Genomic DNA, 20,876 nt, shown 5'->3' with positions numbered 1-20,876 from the left:
AGTCTGAATTCTTATCAAAATTTTGTTTGTACTTAAATGTATTTCACGGAAAAATGATATTGTATCACAAACAAAAGTAGACAAAACTCACCTCCTTACACCTGGAGTCCAAAAAATAAGGAAGACAAATTCAAAGTTTAATAATAGGACTCTCTGCTTGGAAACTTAAGAACATTCACTTAACTAATCCTCAGAATAGATCCTGCTGTTTTCAGTACAGTCACTGTTATGGACCGGATGGCAGTGTCCCCTCCAGCCTCACCCAAGTCCGTATGTCAAAGCCCTAACTCCCCATGTGATGGTACCTGGAGGTGGGGCGTTTTGAGAGGTAATTAGGTTTAGATGAGGTCTTGAGAGGAGGTCCCCGGTGAAGGGACTGGAGTAATTCTTAGAGGAACACACCACAGCTCTCTTTCTCTCTCTCTCTACCAAGTTAGGACCCAGTGAGAAGGCAGGCACATCAAGGATACTGAATCTGCTGACACCTTGGTCTTGGGAGTTCCCAGGCTCCAGAACTGTGAAAAACAAATGTCGGTTGTTTAAGCCACCAATGTGTGGTATTTTATTATTGCAGCCCAGAATGACATGGACACGTGACACAATTTCAGGAAACTTTAGCAAGATGAGGAAAGTACATGGTTAGGAATGATACAGCTCGGATTTCAGTTGTGTTCTGTTTCCCAAACTCAGATTTCTAAACATGGTCCTCTTAAGTGGAATAGCCCCCTGCCAGGTCTTACCAGGAATGCCTTGTCAGATGAAGAACCGGAGATCCCTCCAGCAATCAGAGCCTCTCTCTTTCCAGCTCATCCACTGACACCACTTAAAGTCTATCAGCCCCTAATTCCATCCCTTTTACTGCCCACCTCAATCCCCATGCACTCTTTTCTGCATGCATGCAGGACCAAAAAAAAAAAAAAAAAAAGCTGTTTTATTCCAACTGCATACACGGGACCTATCCCAATGCCTGGTTACATGGCTCGTGCCCAACATCTGAGACAAAAAAGCCTATTTTGTTAGTTCTGCCTTCTTACCTCCCTTATACGTCCATTTCTTCCACCCACTTACCGACCAACACCCTGTGACAGACAACAGTCATGGATTGCTCAAAATCTAAAAATTCATATAAATAGTTTTCTTCACCCCAACAACTAATGTTCTGACATTGCCTGGGTGTCCAAGGATTCAGTTCATTCTGGATACCATCTTCCTGGGGTCAGCATCAGATCCCACAAGTTCAAAGTCTTAGCCCCATGAGACTTCCTCTACTTCAGATGCCAACCATAAATGTAGTGCCCAGGCCGCCCACATTTTCTGCCGAGAGCATTGTGGATTCAAGGGTTCCCACAATCCCTCAAATTAGGCTTGGCAATTTTCTAGAATGACTCCTAGAATTTAGGAAAACACTTTACTCAGTTTTACTGGTTTATTACAAGGATGAACAGTCAGATGAAGAGGTACACGGGTGAGGTCCAGAAGGGTCCCCAGGGCAGGATCCATCAGTCCCCATGGAGGTGGGCAGGATTACCCTCCAGCAGATGGAAGCTCTCACCAGCCTGCAGGTTGGTCTCCAGTGTTCAAGAGTGTTTCTAGAGCTCAACCTCCATCAACCACTCCCCTCTCCAGAGGCTGCTGGGTGGGGCTAATATCACTTACAAGCACAAATTTCATTCCTAACACTCTCCAGCTTTAACTTCTTCCCTGCTTTCTCACTGGCCTTACAAGAAGGACCTTTAGACCTGCCATCATCTTCAGAAATCCACTAGCCTGCCTCCCCGTCCAGTCCACCCAACTCACCTGACTGTAGTTTGCTCTCAGCCCCTGGGACACAAATGGTTTGGCTTCTCTCAGCAATTTTACACAAGTTCTGTTACCAGGGGAGGGGGGAAAGTCTCTAATAGTGCTCCTGCCTACCTCCATGGGGAGTCCTAAGGCTTTGCTCAAATAAGTTTTTAGGAAACTGACTAAAACATCTGTATTTTCTACTACAAGTTTTCCTAAAAGATATGACATCCTTTGGGATTCTGTACACAAAGTTTTCTTGTTTTTTAAAAATTTCTTTAAGTGATCTCTTCTAAATGAGCCCTTAAACAACGCAGGATCTGACCACGTATCCTTCTTACTCTCTAATAGAGCTCCACTCTCTGTGTGGCACAAGCCTGGTCCACAGTCTCCTACCGCAGACACTCCTTTCTGATGAGCAGAAGCCCTCATTGCCTCAAGGATGGTGCAGTGTGACCAGGCTGGCAAGACAGGAACGTGTCAGAGAACCAGGGAAACGAGAACCTGATTACCTTAAATTCCCGCTGTAAAAATTATGCTCCCTTTTGAGAGTTACTAGAGGTTCACTTTTATATTTGATACAAACACATTAAGAAGAAAAAAAGGACAAACTGTTCTTTTGGGAACCAAATGCCTGTGCCTGAAATGAAAATACATTGCCTGATTTTCCTTCACAAGTAATTTATTCTTTTATATATGAAGACAGATCCTAAGACGTATATACTTTTTCGTATTATTCAAAAATAGTTGAAACACATCCTATGTATGGGAAAATGAACATTGAAGGTATAATTTATTCATGGAACCTATCATATTTTGTGCGTGTAGAGCATGGCAGTCGGTAGCATGTCAACTAAATCTGACTTGGAGAAGAGGAAGGGTCTGCTCTAGGATTTCATTTGCTTGCCTGGAGATGAAGAGGAGGGGGCTGCTGAAGGCGGTGGCCTGGGCCCAGAAGAATAGAGAACCTCTTCTCCTCCAGGTCTTAACTACAGGCAGGCACACTTTGTTGTATTGTGCTTTACAGATACTGCTTTTCACAAAGGTGTGTGGCAACGCCATGTTGCTCGGTGCCATTTTTCCAAGGGCAATTGCTCACATTATCTCTGTGTCACATTTTGGGAATTCTCACAATATTTAAAACATTTTCATTATCATATTTGTTACTGTGGTCTGTGCTCAGTGATCTTTGATGTTACTATTGCAATTGTTTTGGGGTGCCACGAGCTGTGCCCATAGGTGTGGGCTACCTTAATCAGTAAGTGTTGTGTGTATTCTGACTGCTCCACCTACCAGCTGTCCCCCTCCTCCTCTCCTGGGGCCTCTTTTCCATGAGACAGCCCTACACCGGCCTCCTAAGTGTTCAAGGTCTGTCACGTTAAATCAAGAGCTAGAAATGAATGAGCTTCATGAGAAAGGCACGCTGAAAGCAGAGACAGGCTGAAAGCTAGGTGTCTTGTGCCAAAAAGTCAGCCAAGCTGTGAATGCAAAGGAAGAGTCCTTGAAGGAAATTAAAAATGCAACTCCAGTGAACACATGGATGATAAGAATGTGAAGTGAGGGGAGCCTGGGTGGCTCAGTCGGTTAAGCGTCCGACTTCGGCTCAGGTCACAATCTCACGGTTCATGGGATCCGGCCCCGTGTCGGGCTCTGTGCTGACAGCTCAGAGTCTGGAGCCTGCTTAGGATTTTGTGTGTGTGTCTCTCTCTCTGCCCCTCCTCTGCTCGTGCTCTGTCTCTATCTCAAAAATAAATACACATTAAAAAAAAGAAAGTGAACTGAAACAGACCTATTGTAGATATGGAGAAGGTTTGTGTGGTCTGTATAGAAGGTCACCATTCCCTGAAGCCAAAGCCTAATCCAGAGCAAGGCCCTGACTCTCTTCAATTCTCTGAAGGATGAGGGAGGTGAACAAACTTCAGAAAAACACCTGATGCGAGCAGAGGATGGTTGGTGGGAGTAAGGAAAAGAAGTCGCCTCCATAACATAAACTGCAAGGTAAGGCAGCGAGTGTTGATACAGAAGCTGCAGCCAGTTATCCAGAGGATCTGGCTGAGACAACTCATGCTGGTGGCTGCACCGACCAACAGCTTTTAAGTTGGAAAATCTACTGGAAGCCTTCTGTTGGAAGATGCCATCCAGGACTTTCATAGCCAGAGAGAAGTCAGTGGCTGGCTTCAAAGCTGCGAAGTACAGACTGACTCTCGTTAGGAGCTAATGCAGCTGGTGACTAAGTTGAAGCCAATGCCCATGTACCATCCTGAAAATCCTGGGGCCCTTAAGAATTATACTAAATCTACCCTGGCTGAACTCCATCAACAGACAACAAAGGCTGGATGATAGCGCATCTCATTACAATGTGGTTTGCTGAGTATTTTAAGCCCACTGTTGAGACCTATTGCTCAGAAAAAAAATCCTTTTCAAAATATCACTGCTCATTGACAATGCATTTGGTCACCCAAGAGCTCTGATGGAAATGGACAATAAGATTACTGTAGTTTTCATGCCTGCTAACACGACATCCATTCTGCAGAATGGCAGGGGCAGTGGGGTCAGACATATGGATTCAAGACCCAGAATGTTGATAAATTATACAGGAATAAAAACTTACAAAGATTTCTATAAGAAAATAAATCCAAAAACAGATAGAAGATTTTCCCCTCTTTAACTTGTATGCACAGTTCTTTTTTTTTTTTTTTAATGTGTATTTATTTGTGAAAGAGAGAGAAAGAGAGAGGGCGGGCAGGGAGAGAGGGAGACACAGAATTGGAAGAGGCTCCAGGCTCTGAGCGGTCAGCATACAGCCCAACATGGGGTTTGAACTCACAGACTGTGAGATCATGACCTGAGCTGAAGTCAGACACTTAACTGGCTTAGCCACCCAGGGGCCCCGGGGCACAGTTGTAAATATGGCATAGTTGAATAAATCCTGAAAATATCTGTTGTTAGGAAACAAAAGTTGTTTTAAAAACATGCATTCAGAGAATGTGGTTCTGAGAAAGTGGAGAAATGATAGTGGCAATCATTCATGAGGAGATCAGAGGAAGAGTCATACAGAGAAAAACAGACAAGTGCAAATGCCCGAGGTGGGACAAGCCAAACAGGACTGTGAATTAGCAAGTGGGTGTAGGCACTGGGATAGAGAGTCATAGTAACACCCCTTGGGTGACAGCTAAAAGCTAAGTTTTAATATTTATTAAATATCATTTGTTTTGTGCTGTTTTCATCGCTGGCAAAAAGTATTAGAATCAGTTTGTAATTTTTAGGAAACAAAAGACAATATGGAAGCTTTTTTGAAAGGAAAATGGATAGAAGCATTAATATACAATTACTGAGACAGAGCTCCTTATATTTATCCCAATACAGTGATATCTGATGCAGAGTGGAGAAGGCAGACACAGACCTCAAAGGAATAAGATAGAGATACTTAAATTGGGTCTGAGATAGTTGGCTTCCTAGTGCTGGTTCCTTCTATCCTTTTTAGTATTAATATTATTTAATCTTTCATGTATGTGCTTATTTTGAGAGAGAGAGTGGGACTGGGGTACAGGCAGAGAGAGAGGGGGGATACACAGAACCTGAAACAGGCTCCAGGGTCCAAGCTGTCAGCACAGAGCCTGACGTGGGGTTTGAACCCATGAACGGTGAGATCATGACCGGAGCCAAAGTTAGATGCTCAATCGACTGAGCCGCCTAGGAGCCCCTGGTTCCTACTACCCTTTAACTTAGGAGCACAAGAAAATTAGTTTATCAGACAGAACATAAGCAGTCTTTATTCCAGAAAATAAGAGAATATCAAATCCCTAGGCTCTTCCCTGTTGATACATAATTCCCAAAGATTTCCCAGGGTATCCTAGTCCTTATGTTGTAAATTTTTATGCATCTCTGATTTCTAACAAGCTTAGAAAATGCAAGATTCCTTGATGGAAGCTCAAGATGATTGAGAGACAGCTGTTATGTCTAGGTGCTAGGAAGGTCTTTGTGGAGTAAGGTGAGCTCAGGGGAATGGAGATTCAGAGACTTGGAGGAGTACTGGGACCTTTTCTTTATAGGAACTCCATAGTGGTTACTATTCTGTTGCCTAACAGAAACATATCTTCCAATTTCTGAGGTGATTTGAGTTCAAATATTAAATCAACTCAAAGTTTTGAGAAAGAGGGCACCTGGCTAACTCAGTTGGTTAAGCGTGCTTTGGGTCAGGTCATGATCTCAGGTTTCATGAGTTTGAGCCCCATTTTGGCCTCTCTGCTGTCAGCATGGAGCCCACTTTGGACCTGTGTCTCCCTCTCTCTGTTCCTCCCCTGTGGCTCACTCTCTCTCAAAAATAAATAAACATTAAAAAGAAAAACCATTAAAAAAAAGTTGTAAGAAAGCCAGAAGCATGTCTTCTCTTGTAAATAATCCTTGAGAAGTTATGCAGCATGAGTGGCTGGAATCAGGTATTGCCAAATTCCAACCGGGATTAGATTTTCCAAAGGAAATATAAAAAAGAGATGTTAACTTATGTTTTCATGTTAAGGTTTATTAAGGGTATATTGGGGCACCTGGGGTTTCAGTGGGTTGAGTGTCTGACTCCTGATTTTGGTTCAGGTCATGATCTCACAGTTCAGGAGTTCGAGCACCATATCTGGGTCTGTGCTGACAGTGCGGAGCCTGCCTGGGATTTTCTGTCTCCCTCTCTCTCTGTCCCTTCCCTGTTCATGCTCTCAAAATAAATAAATAAAACTTTAAAAAAGGTATAAATGAAGCCACTGAAATTTGACAGCTAATTTTTAATGTTTATGGTGTGAAACTTAGTAATAGGAAACCTCCCTAAAATGGAGTGGGGAGATGTGGCAGGGAAAACTTTCACACCCTAGAACACACAGTCAATTGCAGACCCAACAGGAAGAGGGACTGCACCCTTTGGGGACTTGGCCTTGCACGTGGATACTACTCAACAAGTCCAGCAGGAGGAAGAGACCTTTTCCTCAGCCCCCAGAACAACAGTTCAGCCAGTGAGAAGCCACCACACTTCAAACTCTCAGTTCACTCCCGTGGACTTTTAGCTCCCAGCAACCTTCCCAAATTACCCCTTTTCTCCTTAAAAAAGCAAGCCTTCCCTTGTTCCCATGCTTCCCTACAGTTTTTCTAAAGCTTGTTGTCCCGGATTGCTATTCTCTTTTACACATTCCCAAATAACCCCATCATCTGTTGTTGCTAAAATAACAGGCAGTTCTACTTTTTTTTTTTTTAAGAGAGAGAGAGAGAGAATGTGCCTTCACACAGGGGAGGGAAGAGGGGCACAGGGAGAGACAGCAACCAAGCAGTCTCCATGCTCAGCTTGGTGTCTGGTGTGGGGCCCCCTGGCAGTTTTGTTTTTAAGGTTAACAATGGCAAACAAGAAACATCCCTATCAAATGTTCCCAGATATTGAAAAATCAATTTTTCATCAATTAAAAGCAAAATCCACATATTCCCAAATGGTATCCATTTTACAAACCTCATTCATTGTCCCAACTTGACATAAAACATTAAGAAATAGAAAACAAAAGCAGTGATCATAATATCCCACACTTGGGGCACCTGGGTGGTTCAGTCGGTTGAGTCCGACTTCGCTCAGGTCTTGATCTCACCATCTGTGGGTTCGAGCCGCAAGGGGCTTTCGGGGCCAGGAGCTTGCTTCTGATTCTGTGTTTTCTCTCTGCCCCTCCCCCGCTAGCACTCTTTCTCCGTCTCTCAAAAAATGAATAAGCACAAAAAAAATTAAGGGCAAAAAACCCCCCACAAAAAACAATATCCCACACTTATCGGGGGCGTGGGTGGCTCAGACGGTTGAGCATCAGACTCTCGATTTTCACTCAGATCGTCCCAGGGTCTGGGATCCAGCGCTGTATTGGCTTGGCTCAGGGTTGCAGCCTGCCTTGGATTCTGTCCCTCCCTCTGCCCCTCCGCCGCTAGCACTCTCTCTAAATACAATAAAAGAAAAGAAATAAAAGAATATCCCATGCTTCTCAAAAAAAAAAAAAAATCTTCAGATAGCTCTGGGAGTCGCCCCAGGAAAACGTAAAGCTGCAACACCGAGGACCTAACGACACAAAGCGATTTTCGGTGGCACCCACGCTTCTCCCCCAAGTCCCAGACACTCAGCCTCCCTCTGAGCACCCCCTGCTCTGGGCCACGTCCCGCCGATCCCTCCGGCTCTCCGCCACTAGCACAGATCCCGCCTTCCCGGTCAACTAACCCGCACGCCAAGGGCAGCCGCTGGGGTCCCGCGAGATCCGCAACCCCAGCCCGCCGTGTCCAGCCAACGGGGCTGTGCACACACCTGTCACCCTAACCGGGGCACATCGGCGCGTTCAGTGCAAAAGGCCCAGGGCTCTGAGTCTCACCTGGAATTCCCTGAAACAGTCACGGCAGCTAGGGAAGCAACAGCCAGCTCCCCAGACACCAAGCACCCCCAAACCCACTAAGAGCGGCCAGTCCGCTGGCGCGTGGGACGCAAGGAGGAGCGGGACCGGAAAGGCGGGGGCGGAAGGGGGCGTGGCCCGCGCCGCAAACCGGCCCGCCCCCGCTCGTCCTCCTAGGCCCCGCCCCTCCGTGGCGACGTCCAGTCTGGCTCCCCGCCTCAGGTGACAAGTCGTTCCCGGTCTACACTCACCTTCCCTCGACCCGCCGGTCGTTGATTCCACGTCTGGGCGCTCTGCTCACCTTCCTTAGGCTCCGCCTCACGGTGACCACGTATTACGCCCGTCCCGCCCCTCGCCTGACACCCACTCCCCGCTCATCCTCCCTAGGCCGCGCCACATGGCTGGCCACGTCCTACACCGGCCCTGCCCCTCGGCTTTTGTGCGGTTCCCGCTCACCCTCCCTAGGCCCCTCCCCACGTTCGCGACGTCCTATACCAACCCCGCTCCTCAGCGGACGTCCCCGGCCCCAAAATCCGCTCACCCTCCCTAGGCCCAGTCCCGCGCTAGCCACGCCCCAAGCCGGCCCTGTCCTTCAGCTGACGTTCCGTCCTGGTCTCTGCTCACCTTCCCTAAGCCGCGCCCCACACTGGTTACACCTCCCACCGGCTCCGCCCCTCCGCTGACGCCCCGTTCCCCCTAACCCTCCCTTAGGGCCCTCCTCGCTCTGCCCCACCTCTTGCATTGGCTCCGCCCCTCCGCTTAGGTCCCCTTCTGCTCTGTTCAACCTCCTTAGTCCCCGCCTCACGCTGCTCACGTCCTCCCCGGCCCTACCCCTCGGCTTTTGTCCCGTTCCCGCTCACCCTCCCTATGCCCCGCCCCACGTTCGTCACGTCCTACAGCAGCCCCGCCCCTCAGTGGACGACTCCGTCCCCTCCCTCTGCTCACCTCCTTAGTCCCTGGCCCGCGCTAGCCACGCCCCAAGATGGCCCCTTCCTTTAGCTGACGCCCATCCTGGTCTTTGCCCCCCTTCCTAAGTCACGCCCCACGCTGGTTACGCCCTGACCGGCCCCGCCCCTCCGCTGACGTCTCCTCCTGGTCTCTGCTCACCCTCCCTAGTCCCCGCCCACGCCATGTCCTCCCTCGGACCTGGGTTCTTGCTCTTCACGTTCCCCCCACGCCCTGCTACCCACGGGGCCGCCGCCTCCGCCCCTGGCCCTGATATTGGCCTGACCCCATTCCTCTCCCAGACCCACCTCCGAGCCATTCTCATCCTCCTGCAGTGATGCCCTGCCGTGGCCAGGCCTTCCATTCGCGGTCACCTTGTGGGCGAGGCCCCTGGGCCCGGGGCTGGGGAAGGGGACGACCCCGTTGTGTGACACCTCGTGCTGTTCTGTCCCCAAACCTGTTCCCCCGGCCGTACCTGCCAGAGTGTGCCTACATTCCCGATATCCCACTGGAAAGTGAGCTGCTAGGACGTAGACGGCATCCGTTCCGTCGCCGAGTGCCTAGTGGGCGGCGACTTGAGGGAAGAAAGACCGGGAGGGAGACGCCGGGCGACCGCGAAGGGAGAGTGAGTAAAATGAGCAGCCTAGAGGATGCCACGTGGGGGGTCCTGTGCACTGCGGGAAGCGGTCCTAGCGGACGGGAGTGCCCGGGCTCGACCCAGCGGGAGCAGCGGAGGGCTGGCAGAGGGGCGGGGGCGGGTGGGGTGGGTGGGTAGCAGGGGGCACATCCCAAATGCATTCCCTTTTAACCTTATTGTGTGAGGGTCATGCTAGAAGTCTCCGTGCTTTCCCAGCCTGCGTTAACATTTTGAAAATATTGTTGGGTCCTAAGTAATTTTACACCAATTTCATGTGCACTCCGTGAGGATATTGATCATTTGTTACATTAACAGAACTAGTGTAACAGCTTCCCGTCGTTCTTGTCATCTTTTGACTGAGCTGGCCGTGAGCTAAGGTTTCCAACTGTATTTTCAAGTTTCCTGTGGCCTTTTTGTACAAATGTTCAGGGATGGTACAAGTTGTTCCCTGCCTCCCCCTCCCTCCCCTCAGGACTTAGAAAATTTGTTGTCGTTCTTTAGTGTGCTCACCACCTTCTCAGCGGCTTCTAGTCCAGCAGCAGCCTTTCCAGGCAGGCCTAGAAAGCTTCCCTTGAGATTCCCATTTGGGGCAGTGGCATTTCCCGTGCTCCTGAAGTAACCTAGGAAGTTCTGGATAGGAATTCAGTAGCATAGACACCGTCTCCCACCTTTCCAGGCAGACACTAGTGGCTCTTGGGTCCTCATGGCCACTTAGAATATTTCCAGAGTCAGGCAGAGCATCGGTGAAGTTCGCGGGGGTCCACAGTAACCACAGAAAGTGGTTCCTGGCTTGACTTAGATCCTCCCCCCTTCCCCCGTGGCTCTGATGGGTCAAAATGCCCTGGCTGCTGTTTTCACTGTTCCCGTGGCCCACTGGAAAAAGAAGCTGAAATACCGGATGTAGGTTGTCTAATGGACCTGGAAAGACGGAGTAAGTGAAAGGGAGTGAGTGAATATCCTATTTTGGTATTCAGTGTTTGCTATGGTACCACACATACAATATCCATTTTTTTCTTCAGATGTGTTTTTCATATGGTACGACTGCAGTGAGCTTGTTTCAGTATTTTTAGAATGGAAATACAAATATGAAATTTATGAGGCTTCTTTTCAAGAAGTGATATCTATGAAGTGTGTACCATGTGTGAGATATGAAAGACCAACAGGCCAACAGTCAGGACAAAGTTTTTATGTTACACATAATGTGTCATGTGTCGTGGAAACCTTATTAGATAATACTTATACCTTATTTAGCATCATTCATTAGAAACAGTTACTTAGGGGCAGCAAGAACTCACTTTCATAGAGCTCAGGGTTTTTGTCATCACTAGGTCAAGTGATGCATGGAAACTATGAAACTTAATGTAAAAAAAGTACTCATGGGTTTTATTTCCTTATGATGTGGTTTCCAAATGGCACATTATATGTTTAGCATAAGGTCCTAGAATAGATTGTCATCCTTATTTCTTATATAATCCAATTCATATCCTAGGAGCAATATTCATTTTTCTTCTCTCTTCTAAAAATACCAGATTACTATTTATATGTGTTCATTTTTCCAAAATGCTGAAAATAGAAATTCACAGACTAGGCTAGGGCATGAAAATTCGTCTGAAAACAATCTGTCATTCAGAGACAATTCTTATTTTGGTTTGTGCATGTGTTTTCCAGGGAAGCTGGACTTAGGATCCATTTCTGCCTGTCTCCAAAGCCCTGCCTATACCAAACATCAGGCCACAGCCCTGTCTCCGTGCTGACTGCCTTTCTGCACTTCCTGCCAGCCACCCTCATGTCTGGACTTCTGGGTTTGTGTTCTTTGGGGCTGTTGATGGACCACCAGGAGGTCCCTGGGTATCCTTTCAGTGTTTCCCAGGCACTAGAGGATGACTTGGGATGGCATCCCAGGTTCTGACACATACTTAGAAAATTCTGCACAGGCAGCAGCAGGTAGGCACCGATGTTGAAATGAATTCTTTCCAAGCTGACGGCCAAGAAGGAATTCTTGAGATGTTTTTGGTGCAAAAAAAAAGTGGTTTTGTTAAAGCATGGGAACAGAACCTGTGGGCAGAAAGCACTGCACTGAGATTATGAAGACTGACTACTAGAAGGTTTTCCATCCTGTAGAGGGGAGGGTGACCTTAAGGCTCCAGGAAATTGAGCCTATAGGTTCCTGGAGGTCTATTGTTAACATGGTGTTTTTCTTGTAAATCATTAAGACAGTTAGAAACTGGGCGCCTGGGTGGCTCAGTTGTTTGAGTGCCTGGCTCTTGATTTTGGCTCAGGTCATGATGCCAGGGTCATGGGACTGATCCCTGCCTCGGGGTGCTGGCTGAGCATGGAGCCTGCTTAAGATTCTCTCTCCCTCTGCTCCTGTCCCCTGCTCACGCTCTCTTTCTTAAAAAACAAGCAAACAAAAAAGACAGTTACAAACCCTAGTGGAAGTTTCATACCCAACATGACTGTAAATGATGTTATCTGCATTTCCTTTTGCTTTTGTTTTCCACATCAACTAACTATTTCTTTTCTCCCTGCCTCTGTTCTCAGGCAGTCACCAGTACCTGAGGAATAGTCTACACATCCCACCCTAACTGGGGGATGTTTGTAGCGTGTCTGCTCAGTGTAACTCCTCTCGCATTCTGTACAACGCAGTTTCCCAGAGTCTAGATTAGGAAAGTGAATACAGTGGGGCGCCTGGGTGGCTCAGTTGGTTAAGTGTCTGACTTCAGCCTAGGTCATGATCTTGCTGTTCCCGAGTTTGAGCCCCATGTCCAGCTCTGTGCTGACAGCTCAGAGTCTGGAGCCTATTTCAGATTCTGTGTCTTCCTCTCTCTCTACCCCTCCCCAACTCATGTTCAGTTTCTCTCTCTCAAAAGTAAATAAACATTAAAAAAATGAATGCAGGTGCAACAGAAATTAGCATTAAACTTTTTACCCCCCTCCTTTTTTTTTTTTGTTTTTGTTTTGTTTTTTGTTTTTTGTTTTTTTGTTTTTTGCTTCAGCTATACAGTTTCTTGCAAGGTAAGAAAGAAATGCAAAGCCGTGTTAGGACATAGGTTGTCATGTGTTTTTGTCTTGAGCAATGTAAAGTTAAATTACTTACCTAAAATATTTTACATGAGGGAAAGTTAAACACAGAATATCAGCCATCATGTTAAATAAAATATGAGATAGGACTAAATAACATTTTACAGAGACCTGGTTTACTCTTTAGAAGAGAAACACACTTCTACAATGTAGAGAGTAACGACATGCAGGAGGTTTTCCTAGTTGTTCCCCTTTTACCTTGCACTGAAACTGTATTACATCATTTTGCTTTAAAAAAATGGAAATGGACTAGGTTAGGTAATTATTAATTGGCAACATGATACTGATATAAAACTGCTTTTGGCCAGAGATACGATAATGGTCAATTTTGGCAACCTAGATAAAGGGAGAAGTTATTATGTCCCCTTCCCAAAATCATTGTGCCAATCTGTGTTCAGCTCACGATCTCAAGTATTTAAAACTTCCGTTTCTATAAATATAAATAGAATAACCTTTTAAAATAGGGTACAAAGTATAAATCCATTTTTTTCTAATTCAGCAAGCACATGGGATATTCTCATTTCTTTTCAGAAGACTACCTGTAGACACACAGATAGACATGGGGCACCAAGTTTGAATGCTACCGGAACAATTTCGTCACAAATTAACATTTTACCAAGTACTAATATACATCATGTCAAAAGAGGAAGTGCACACAGCTGAAATCAAAACCGTTTTTAAAATGCAAATTATCAGTGTGATACATTATTTTGAACGAAGGAGAAACTGGCAATATATGAAGTTGTGTGCTATTAGAAGGCCTGTCCCCTTGCTTAAAACAAATGAGAGAAAGTGACTTTGAAAGCTGGTTAGATATATGTGAAGCTTTAAAAGAACTTAGAAATACACTTTCTGAATTTGGAAAAAACGGTAAGGTACTGGAATACTTCTGTTTGGGGTGTAAATAAAATTTTGGAATTTCAAATATGTTAGTACATCTGTTTTTTCAACTACTTTATATAGAGTTATAAGGAAATGAAACATTAAAAGGCAATAGAAGCATGTACATAGGGGCCCCATTTCCCCTTGGTGTGCTAAAAAAACTACATTCAACCCTGTCAATTTGAAGATCTAATTGGCTTTATTAAACGGTTTGTGGGTGGGGGTACATTGCATCCGGCAAGAGAGGCTCCTCTGAGTGAAATAGGAAAAGGTTTTTAAAGGCCAAAGGCGGGGATTAAAAAGAAAAAGTGTACTAGCAAGGAATGCGTGTTCAGGCAAAGTTGCCTCTGGGTGGAGGCTGGGGTCCATCTGGACCTGCTCAGACTGCCCCGGAAGTTCCACTTTGGCCTCGCAGACTCCCGCGGTGGCTGTCCTTTGAGCGCCGGCGCCGAGTCCCCCTAAAGCGGCACTGCGAAGGCGGAGAGTGGCCCACGCGGGGACACCCTGGAGCGAGGCTCTGCGTTCCCTGCCTGAGAGGAGCCTCCAGGAGGCGGGGCGCAGCCCCTCCCCAGCCCATAGCCGTCAGTGCGCGTGTCCCCGGTGGTCGCTCTCCAGGGTGCCCCGGCTGGCGCAAAGTGCACGCGCCCCCTGCTGGCCGCAGGGAGCAGCGCAGGGGCTCAGAGCTTCCCGTTTAGTGCTGCCTGGCACCCCTCCTGGTCTTCGTGGGTGTGGATGTTAATGAAATGCACCCGCCGCTCCTGGCTTTGACTGCAATGCACTCACAGACCAGGAATCAAAGCATAAAGTCAGCTTATTAAGGCCAACTGCTTTCCCACCCACTAATAATTAACAGTTGGAATTTGAACATTTAAAAATGCCATTTTTAATAGCCATTTGGCAACCTTCAAATTGAAGTTCCTTTGGCATGAACCTAACGACGTATGTAAAAATCTGCATTCAGTAACATCATAACCCTGCTGAAAGGTCGCAAATAAAACGGAAATGCGGAGATGTTAGTTTTTCATGATCCACAGACTCAATATTCTTAAAATGAGGATTCTTCCTAATTTGATGTACAGATTCAGCTAAGTCCCAATCAAAATGTGAGCAAAGGGATGTGCTAGAATACACAACATAGGACTGAGGAACAAAGCTAAAGAACTCACACACCCACATTCCAAGACTTACATAAGTATACATAATGAAGTGAGTGATCTTGGCGAGGAGCTAGATGCAGATGATGAAGTTTTGGGGTGATGGTGGGGTGGTCCAGAGCCGATGGCCAAGAAAGAATTCCTGAAGATGTCTTTGGTGCAAAAAGGCGATTTTGTTAAAGCATGGGGGCAGGACCCATGGGCAGGAAGAGCTGTTTGGGGTCATGAGGAGTAACTCATTCTATACCCTCAGGTTGGGAGGGGGGCAGGGATAGAGTAAGTCTCTAAGGTATATTGGAAGCAAGGTTTCCAGGGCCTTGAGGGGCTAGCTGTTGCTAGGGAAATGCCATTTGTTACCGTTTAATAAAACCCCAGTCATGAGACCCTTCAAATGTATATGGGGGGGGGGGGACATACGCTTGGAGTATGATTGCCAGCATATATCTTGGGGGACTTGAGATAAAGAAAATAGAGTTACAGGAGCCTCGAGGTTGGGATCATGTTAAGCTAAGGTTCTCTTTTGCCCCCAGCAAAGTGTCGTCATGGAGGCAACTGAGCCCCTAGAGGGAGGTCACTCTGCTGGTTCCAAGGACTTGTCAATGGGCTGTAGGCAGTTAGGGAATTTAATTTTTCATTTGCCTTAGTTTCCCACATCATTATGGCAAACACCTAAACCCTTTTCCTTTGTTCTTGGGTAGGCAGGAGCGTCCTTGGAATACCACGTATTCCGTGTGTGTGTGTGTGTGTGTGTGTGTGCCCCAGCATGTATTTTGCCCTCAGCTTGCCCCAAGCTCCCTCATCACAGAGCAAACAGGAACAATGGGAGCCCCCCCAAAAGACCCATATGGGAAAAAGTGAACATTTTATACCAGCCTTACAAACTACACAAAAATGTATTCAAAGTTGTCAATAGACTTAAATTTAAAATGCAAAACTGAAAATTCTGGAGGAAACCACAGAAGAAAAGCTACATGACCTTGGGTTTGGTGATATTTTTATTTACAACAGCAAAAACCAAGCCATGTAAGAAAAAAATTGATTACACGGATTTTAATAAAATAAAAAATGTCTACTCTGTACATGTCAGTCTAAATTTGTCAAAACTCATACAGTATACAATGCCAAGAGTGAATTCTAATGTAAACCGTGAACTGTGGGCGATAATGATGTGTCACTGTTCATGGACCCAACAGATGTACCATCTGGTTGATAACAGGGGAGGCTGTGCATGAGTGAGGCAGGGGGTGTATGGGAAATCTCTGCACCTTTCTCAAGGCGGGGGTCCTGGAGGGGGCTGGGAGTGGGCTGCAGGGCGACCGAGAAAGGGGCTGAAGGGACTGGAAGCAGTATGTGGAGACCAAGAGTGGCACTTGGCAGGTCAGGGTCTGGAGAGGGGCATTGGGGACAAGTACCTGGACTGGGCTTAGGGTGAGGGTTTAGGGTGAGGGTTTATGGTGAGGGTAAGGGTTTAGTGTTTGGGTTAGGAATTAGGGCTCAAGTTAGGCTTCGGGTTCGGATTCACCGTGTGGGTTAGTGTTAGAGTTAGGGGCTAGGGTTAGGAGTTTGGGTTAGTGTCAGGGGTTAGGGGTTAGGGTCAGTGTCAGTGTTAGGGTTAGTGTTAGGGTTAGTGTCAGGTTTAGGGTTTGGGGGTTAGTGTAGGCTTAGGGTTAGAGTCAGCGTCAGGGTCAGGGTCAGGATCAGGGTTAGGGTTAGGGTTAAGACCCAGCTGACCCCAGGGGGTGGACCCACAGCAGTGAAGTTGTCTCCTCAAAGGGCTTAGTGGGTGCAAAAGGCAGGGTACTGGTCAAGATAAGTGTGTGGGTTCCAAGGCCAGACAGTTGTATGTGCCACTTTTTGGGTAGGCCTTAGGAACCTCTCTTGCAACTGCAGCCAGGCTTAGGAATTGATGTGATGTTCCAAATTCTATGCGTAGTGATCCTGCACTGCTTCTGGACCCCAGGCATGTGGTGTTGTCAGACTTTGGTGTTGGGTCCCAATGGGGAGAGAGCCTTAGCTAGGGTTAGGATTCAGTCCAGGGACGTAGCCAGGCCCGACGCGACTCCTGTCTTGATCTTCCTCGAAGGCTGAAGTGAGGGCCCATATGACGGTGTGGGTCAAGTTAGAGTTAGGGTTAGAGATAGGGTTAGGGTTCGGTTGAGGGTTATGGTCAGGGTTTCGTTTAGGGTTAGCATCAGGTCCCAGTAGGCTCCAGGGACTGAATCCACAATACTGCAGTTGTCTCCCCAAAAAGCTGAGTGGAGTGCACAAGGGAGTGTGCCAATCAGGATTAGTCTTTGGGTTCCAAGGCCAGACAATTGTATGGACGCTCTTCGTGTAGGCCTCAGAAATCCTCCTTTGTAGCTACAGTCGCGATTTGGAAATGACATGGTGATGTTCCATGTTCCATGCAGAGTATTTCTTCTGCACCAATTCTCAAACCCGTGTGTGTGCTGTTGTCAGTCTTTGGAATTGTGTCCCCATGGGGAGAGAGCCTTAGCTAGGGGTAGGGTTGTCCAGGGACATCGCCAGGGCCTACGCAATCCACTCTCCTGATCTCCCTTGAGGACTGAATTTAGGGACCATGGGAGGGTGCAGGTCAAGATAGGGTTAGGGTTAGAGATAGGGTTAGTTTTAGTTTGAGGGTTATGGTTAGGTTTACGGTTAGGGTTAGCGTTAGGGTTAGGTCCCAGGAATCTCCAGGCACTGGCCCACAGCAGAGCAGTTGTCTCCCTGAAGGGCTGAGTGGAGTACACAAGGGAGGGTGTTGATCAGGATTAGTCTTTGGGTTCCAAGGCAGACAAAGGCATGGGCCACCCTGCCGGTAGGCCTCAGGAATTCTCTGGTGCAGCTGCTGCCGCGCTTTGGAAATGACATGGTATTATTCCACATTCCATGATGAAGTTCCTGCACTGCTTCTGGACCCCATGCGTGGTGTTGTCAGACTTTGGAATTGGGTCCCCAAGGGGAGAGAGCCTTAGCTCGGGTTAGGGTTCGGATCAGGGAAGTCGCCAGGGCTGAAGCGACTCCAGTCTTGTGATCTCCCTCAATGCCTGAAGTGAGGGCCCATGCTTGGGTGTGGGTTGGGTGTAGAGTTAGTGTGATAGTTAGTGTTAGGTGTAGGGTCAAGGTTATGATTAGGGTTATGATTAGGGTTAGGGTTAGGTCCCAGGAGGCATCAGGCACTGACCCCACAGCAGAGTAGTTGTCTCCCGAAGGGCTGAGTGGAGTGCACAAGGGAGGGTGCCGGTCAGGATTAGTCTTTGGGTTCCAAGGTCTGACAAATGTATGGGCCCCCCTTCAGGTAGGCCTCAGGAATCCTATCAGGCAGCTGTTGTGGTGCTTTCGACGTGCTATTTTCAGACTTTGGAATTGGGTCCCCAAGGGGATAGAGCCTTAGCTAGGGTTAGGGTTTTGGACCAGGGACATTGCCAGGGCCGAAGCGTCTCCAGTCTCCTGATCTTCCTCGAGGGAAGAAGTGAGGGCTCATGCGAGGGCACAGGTTACGTGTAGGGTTAGGGTTAGAGATACGATTAGGTTTTGGTTGATGGTTATGTTTAGGGTTATGGTTAGGCCCCAGGAAGCTGCAGGCACTGAACACACAGCAGTGAAGTTGTCTCCCTGAAGGGCTTAGTGGAGTCAACAAGGAAGGGTGCTGGTCAGGATTAGTCTTTGAATTTCAGTGTCAAAGATGTGTATGGGCCACTCTTTGGGTGGCTTCCGGAATCCTCTCTTGCAACTGTAACCAGGCCTTGGAAATGACATGGTGATGTTCCACATTCTATGTCGAGTGATCCTGCACTGCTTCTGGACCCCAGGCGTGTGGTGTTGTCAGACTTTGGAATGGGGCCCCATGGGGAGAGAGCCTTATCTAATGTTAGGGTTTGGTCCAGGGACGTCGCCAAGGCTGAAGCAATGACAGTCTTGTGATATCCCTCGAGGGCTGAAGTGAGGTCCCATGTGAGGGTGTGGGTCCAGTGGAGGGTTAGGGTTAGAGATAGGATTAGGTTTCACTTGAAGGTTATCTTTAGAGTTATGGTTATGGTTAGGGTTAGGTCCTAGGAGGCTCCAGGCGCTGAACCCACAGCAATGCAGTTGTCTCCCCAGAGGGCTGATTGGAGTTCACTAGGGAGGGTGCTGGTCAGGCTTAGTGTTTGGGGTCTAAGGTGAGACAACTCTATGGGCCACTCTTCGGGTGGGCCTCAGGAAAGCTCTCCTGCAGCTACATCCTGGACTTCGAAATATTATGGTGATGTTCCACGTTCTATGTTGAGTGATCTGCACCGCTTCTGGACCCCAGGCACGTGGTGTTGTCAGACTTGGTATTGGGTCTCTGTGGGGAGAGAGTCTTAGCTAGGGTTAGGGTTCGGTCCAGGGACGTCACTAGGGCCAAAGTGACTCCAGTCTCGTGATCTCCCTCGAGGGCTGAAGTGAGGGCCCATGCGACGGTGCGGGTCAAGTGTAGGGTTAGGGTTCGAGATAGGGTTAGGTTTTGGTTGCGGGTTCTAGTTAGGGGTAGGTTTAGGGTTAGGGTTAGGTCCAAGGAGGCTCCAGGCGCTCAACCCACAGCAGTGCAGTTGTCTCCCCAAAGGACTGTGTTGAGGGCATAAGGGAGGGTGCCGGCTAGGATTAGTCCTTGGCTTCCAAGGGCACACAATTCAATGGGCCACTGGTCAGGTAGCCTCAGGAATCCTCTTGGGCATCTGTACCCGGGTCTGGGAAACGACATGGTGAGGTTGCATGTTGTATGCCAAGTGATCCTGCATTGCTTCTGGACCCCAGGCGCGTGGTGTTGTCAGACTTTTGTATTGGTTCCCCATAGGGAGAGAGCCTTAGCTAGGGTTAGGGTTCGGTCCAGGGATGTCACCATCAGGGCTGAAGCGACTCCAGTCTTGTGATCTCCCTCGATGGCTGAAGTGAGGGCCCATGCGATGGTGCGGGTCAAGTGTAGGGTTAGGTTTCGAGATACGGTTAGGTTTAGGTTGAGGGTTCTGTTTAGGCGTAGGGTTAGGGTTAGGGTTTTGGTTAGGTAGGTTGCAGGAAGTTCGAGGCACTGAAGCCACAGTAGTGCAGTTGTCTCCGTGAAGGGCTGACTGGAGTGTACAATGAAGTGTGCTTGTCAGGATTAGTGTTTGGGTTACAAGGCCTGAAAACTGTATGGGCAACTCTTTGGGTTGACCTCAGGAATCCTTTCCTGGAGCTGCAGTGGGCTTTCCAAATGACATGGTGATGTCCAACATTCCACGCCAACTGATCCTGCTCAGCTAGTCGACCCCATGTGTGTGGTGTTGTCAGACTTTGGAATTGGGTCTCCATTGGGAGAGAGCGTTAGCTTGGTTTAGGGTTAGATTCCCGTGCGTCGCCAGGGGTGAAGCGACCTCAGTCTCGTGATCTCCTTTAAGGGCTGAATTCAGGGCGCATGAGAGGCTGTGGGTCATGTGTAGGGTTAGGGTTAGAGATCGGGTTAGGGTTTGGTTGAAGGTTATGTTTAGTGTTAGGGTTAGATTCAAGGGGGCTCCAGGCGCTGAACTCACAGCAGTGCAGTTGTCTCCCCAATGGGTTTGGAGTGCTCATGGGGGTTGCCGGTCAGGATTGTTCTTTCTCTTCCAAAGCAAGACAAGAGTATGGGCCACTAGTAGGGTAGGCCTCAGGAATCCTCTTGTGCAGCTGCAGTGGACTTTGGAACTGACATGGTTATTTTCCAGGCTCTATGCTGAGTGATTCTGCACTGCTTCTGGACCTCATGTGTGTTTTGTTGGCCAATTTTGAAATTGGGTCCCTATGGGAAGAGGGCCTTAGCTCGGGTTAGTGTCGGTCCAGGGACGTCGCCAGGGCCAAAGTGACTCCAGTCTCCTTATCTCCCTCAAGGGCTGAAGTGAGGGCCCAGGCAAGGGTGCGGCTCAAGTGTACGGTTAGGGTTAGAGATAGGGTTAGTTTTGGTTGAGGGTTATGGTTAGGTTTATAGTTAGTGTTAGGTCCCAGGAGGTTCCAGCGCTGAACCCACAGGAG

The 20,876-nt window shown here is 48.0% G+C and overlaps 1 protein-coding gene and 1 long non-coding RNA gene across 13 annotated transcripts in view; one reads left to right on the top strand and one right to left on the bottom strand.

The window, feature by feature from the left end:
- The window catches only part of LOC131506289 (zinc finger protein 14-like), a 53,483-nt gene extending 43,784 nt beyond the window's left edge, over nucleotides 1–9,699 (bottom strand). For 2 of the 12 annotated variants that reach the window (XR_009258834.1, XM_058719743.1), the window contains exons 1-2: nucleotides 8,423–8,822; nucleotides 306–515 (exon numbers count right to left, since the gene is read on the bottom strand). The gene's annotated coding sequence lies outside the window, so the exon portion shown is untranslated. Of the gene's footprint in view, nucleotides 1–91; nucleotides 283–305; nucleotides 516–7,566; nucleotides 7,731–8,153; nucleotides 8,398–8,422; nucleotides 8,824–9,591 lie in introns of those variants that run through there. The other 10 variants (XM_058719748.1, XM_058719750.1, XM_058719746.1 and 7 more) reach the window with 9 other exon arrangements.
- Nucleotides 9,700–10,577: 878 nt separating this feature from the next.
- Nucleotides 10,578–15,949, top strand: LOC131506300 (uncharacterized). Its single transcript, XR_009258844.1, has 3 exons — nucleotides 10,578–10,684; nucleotides 11,422–15,404; nucleotides 15,441–15,949. It is a non-coding gene; the product is annotated as an uncharacterized LOC131506300 (long non-coding RNA).
- The last annotated feature ends 4,927 nt before the right edge of the window (nucleotides 15,950–20,876 follow it).

Source organism: Neofelis nebulosa, chromosome 3, assembly GCF_028018385.1.
Source record: "Neofelis nebulosa isolate mNeoNeb1 chromosome 3, mNeoNeb1.pri, whole genome shotgun sequence".
In the NCBI taxonomy this organism is placed as follows: Eukaryota; Metazoa; Chordata; class Mammalia; order Carnivora; family Felidae; genus Neofelis; species Neofelis nebulosa.
The sequence above is the reverse complement of the archived record's forward strand: the minus strand, read 5'-3'. Positions and strand labels throughout refer to the sequence as shown.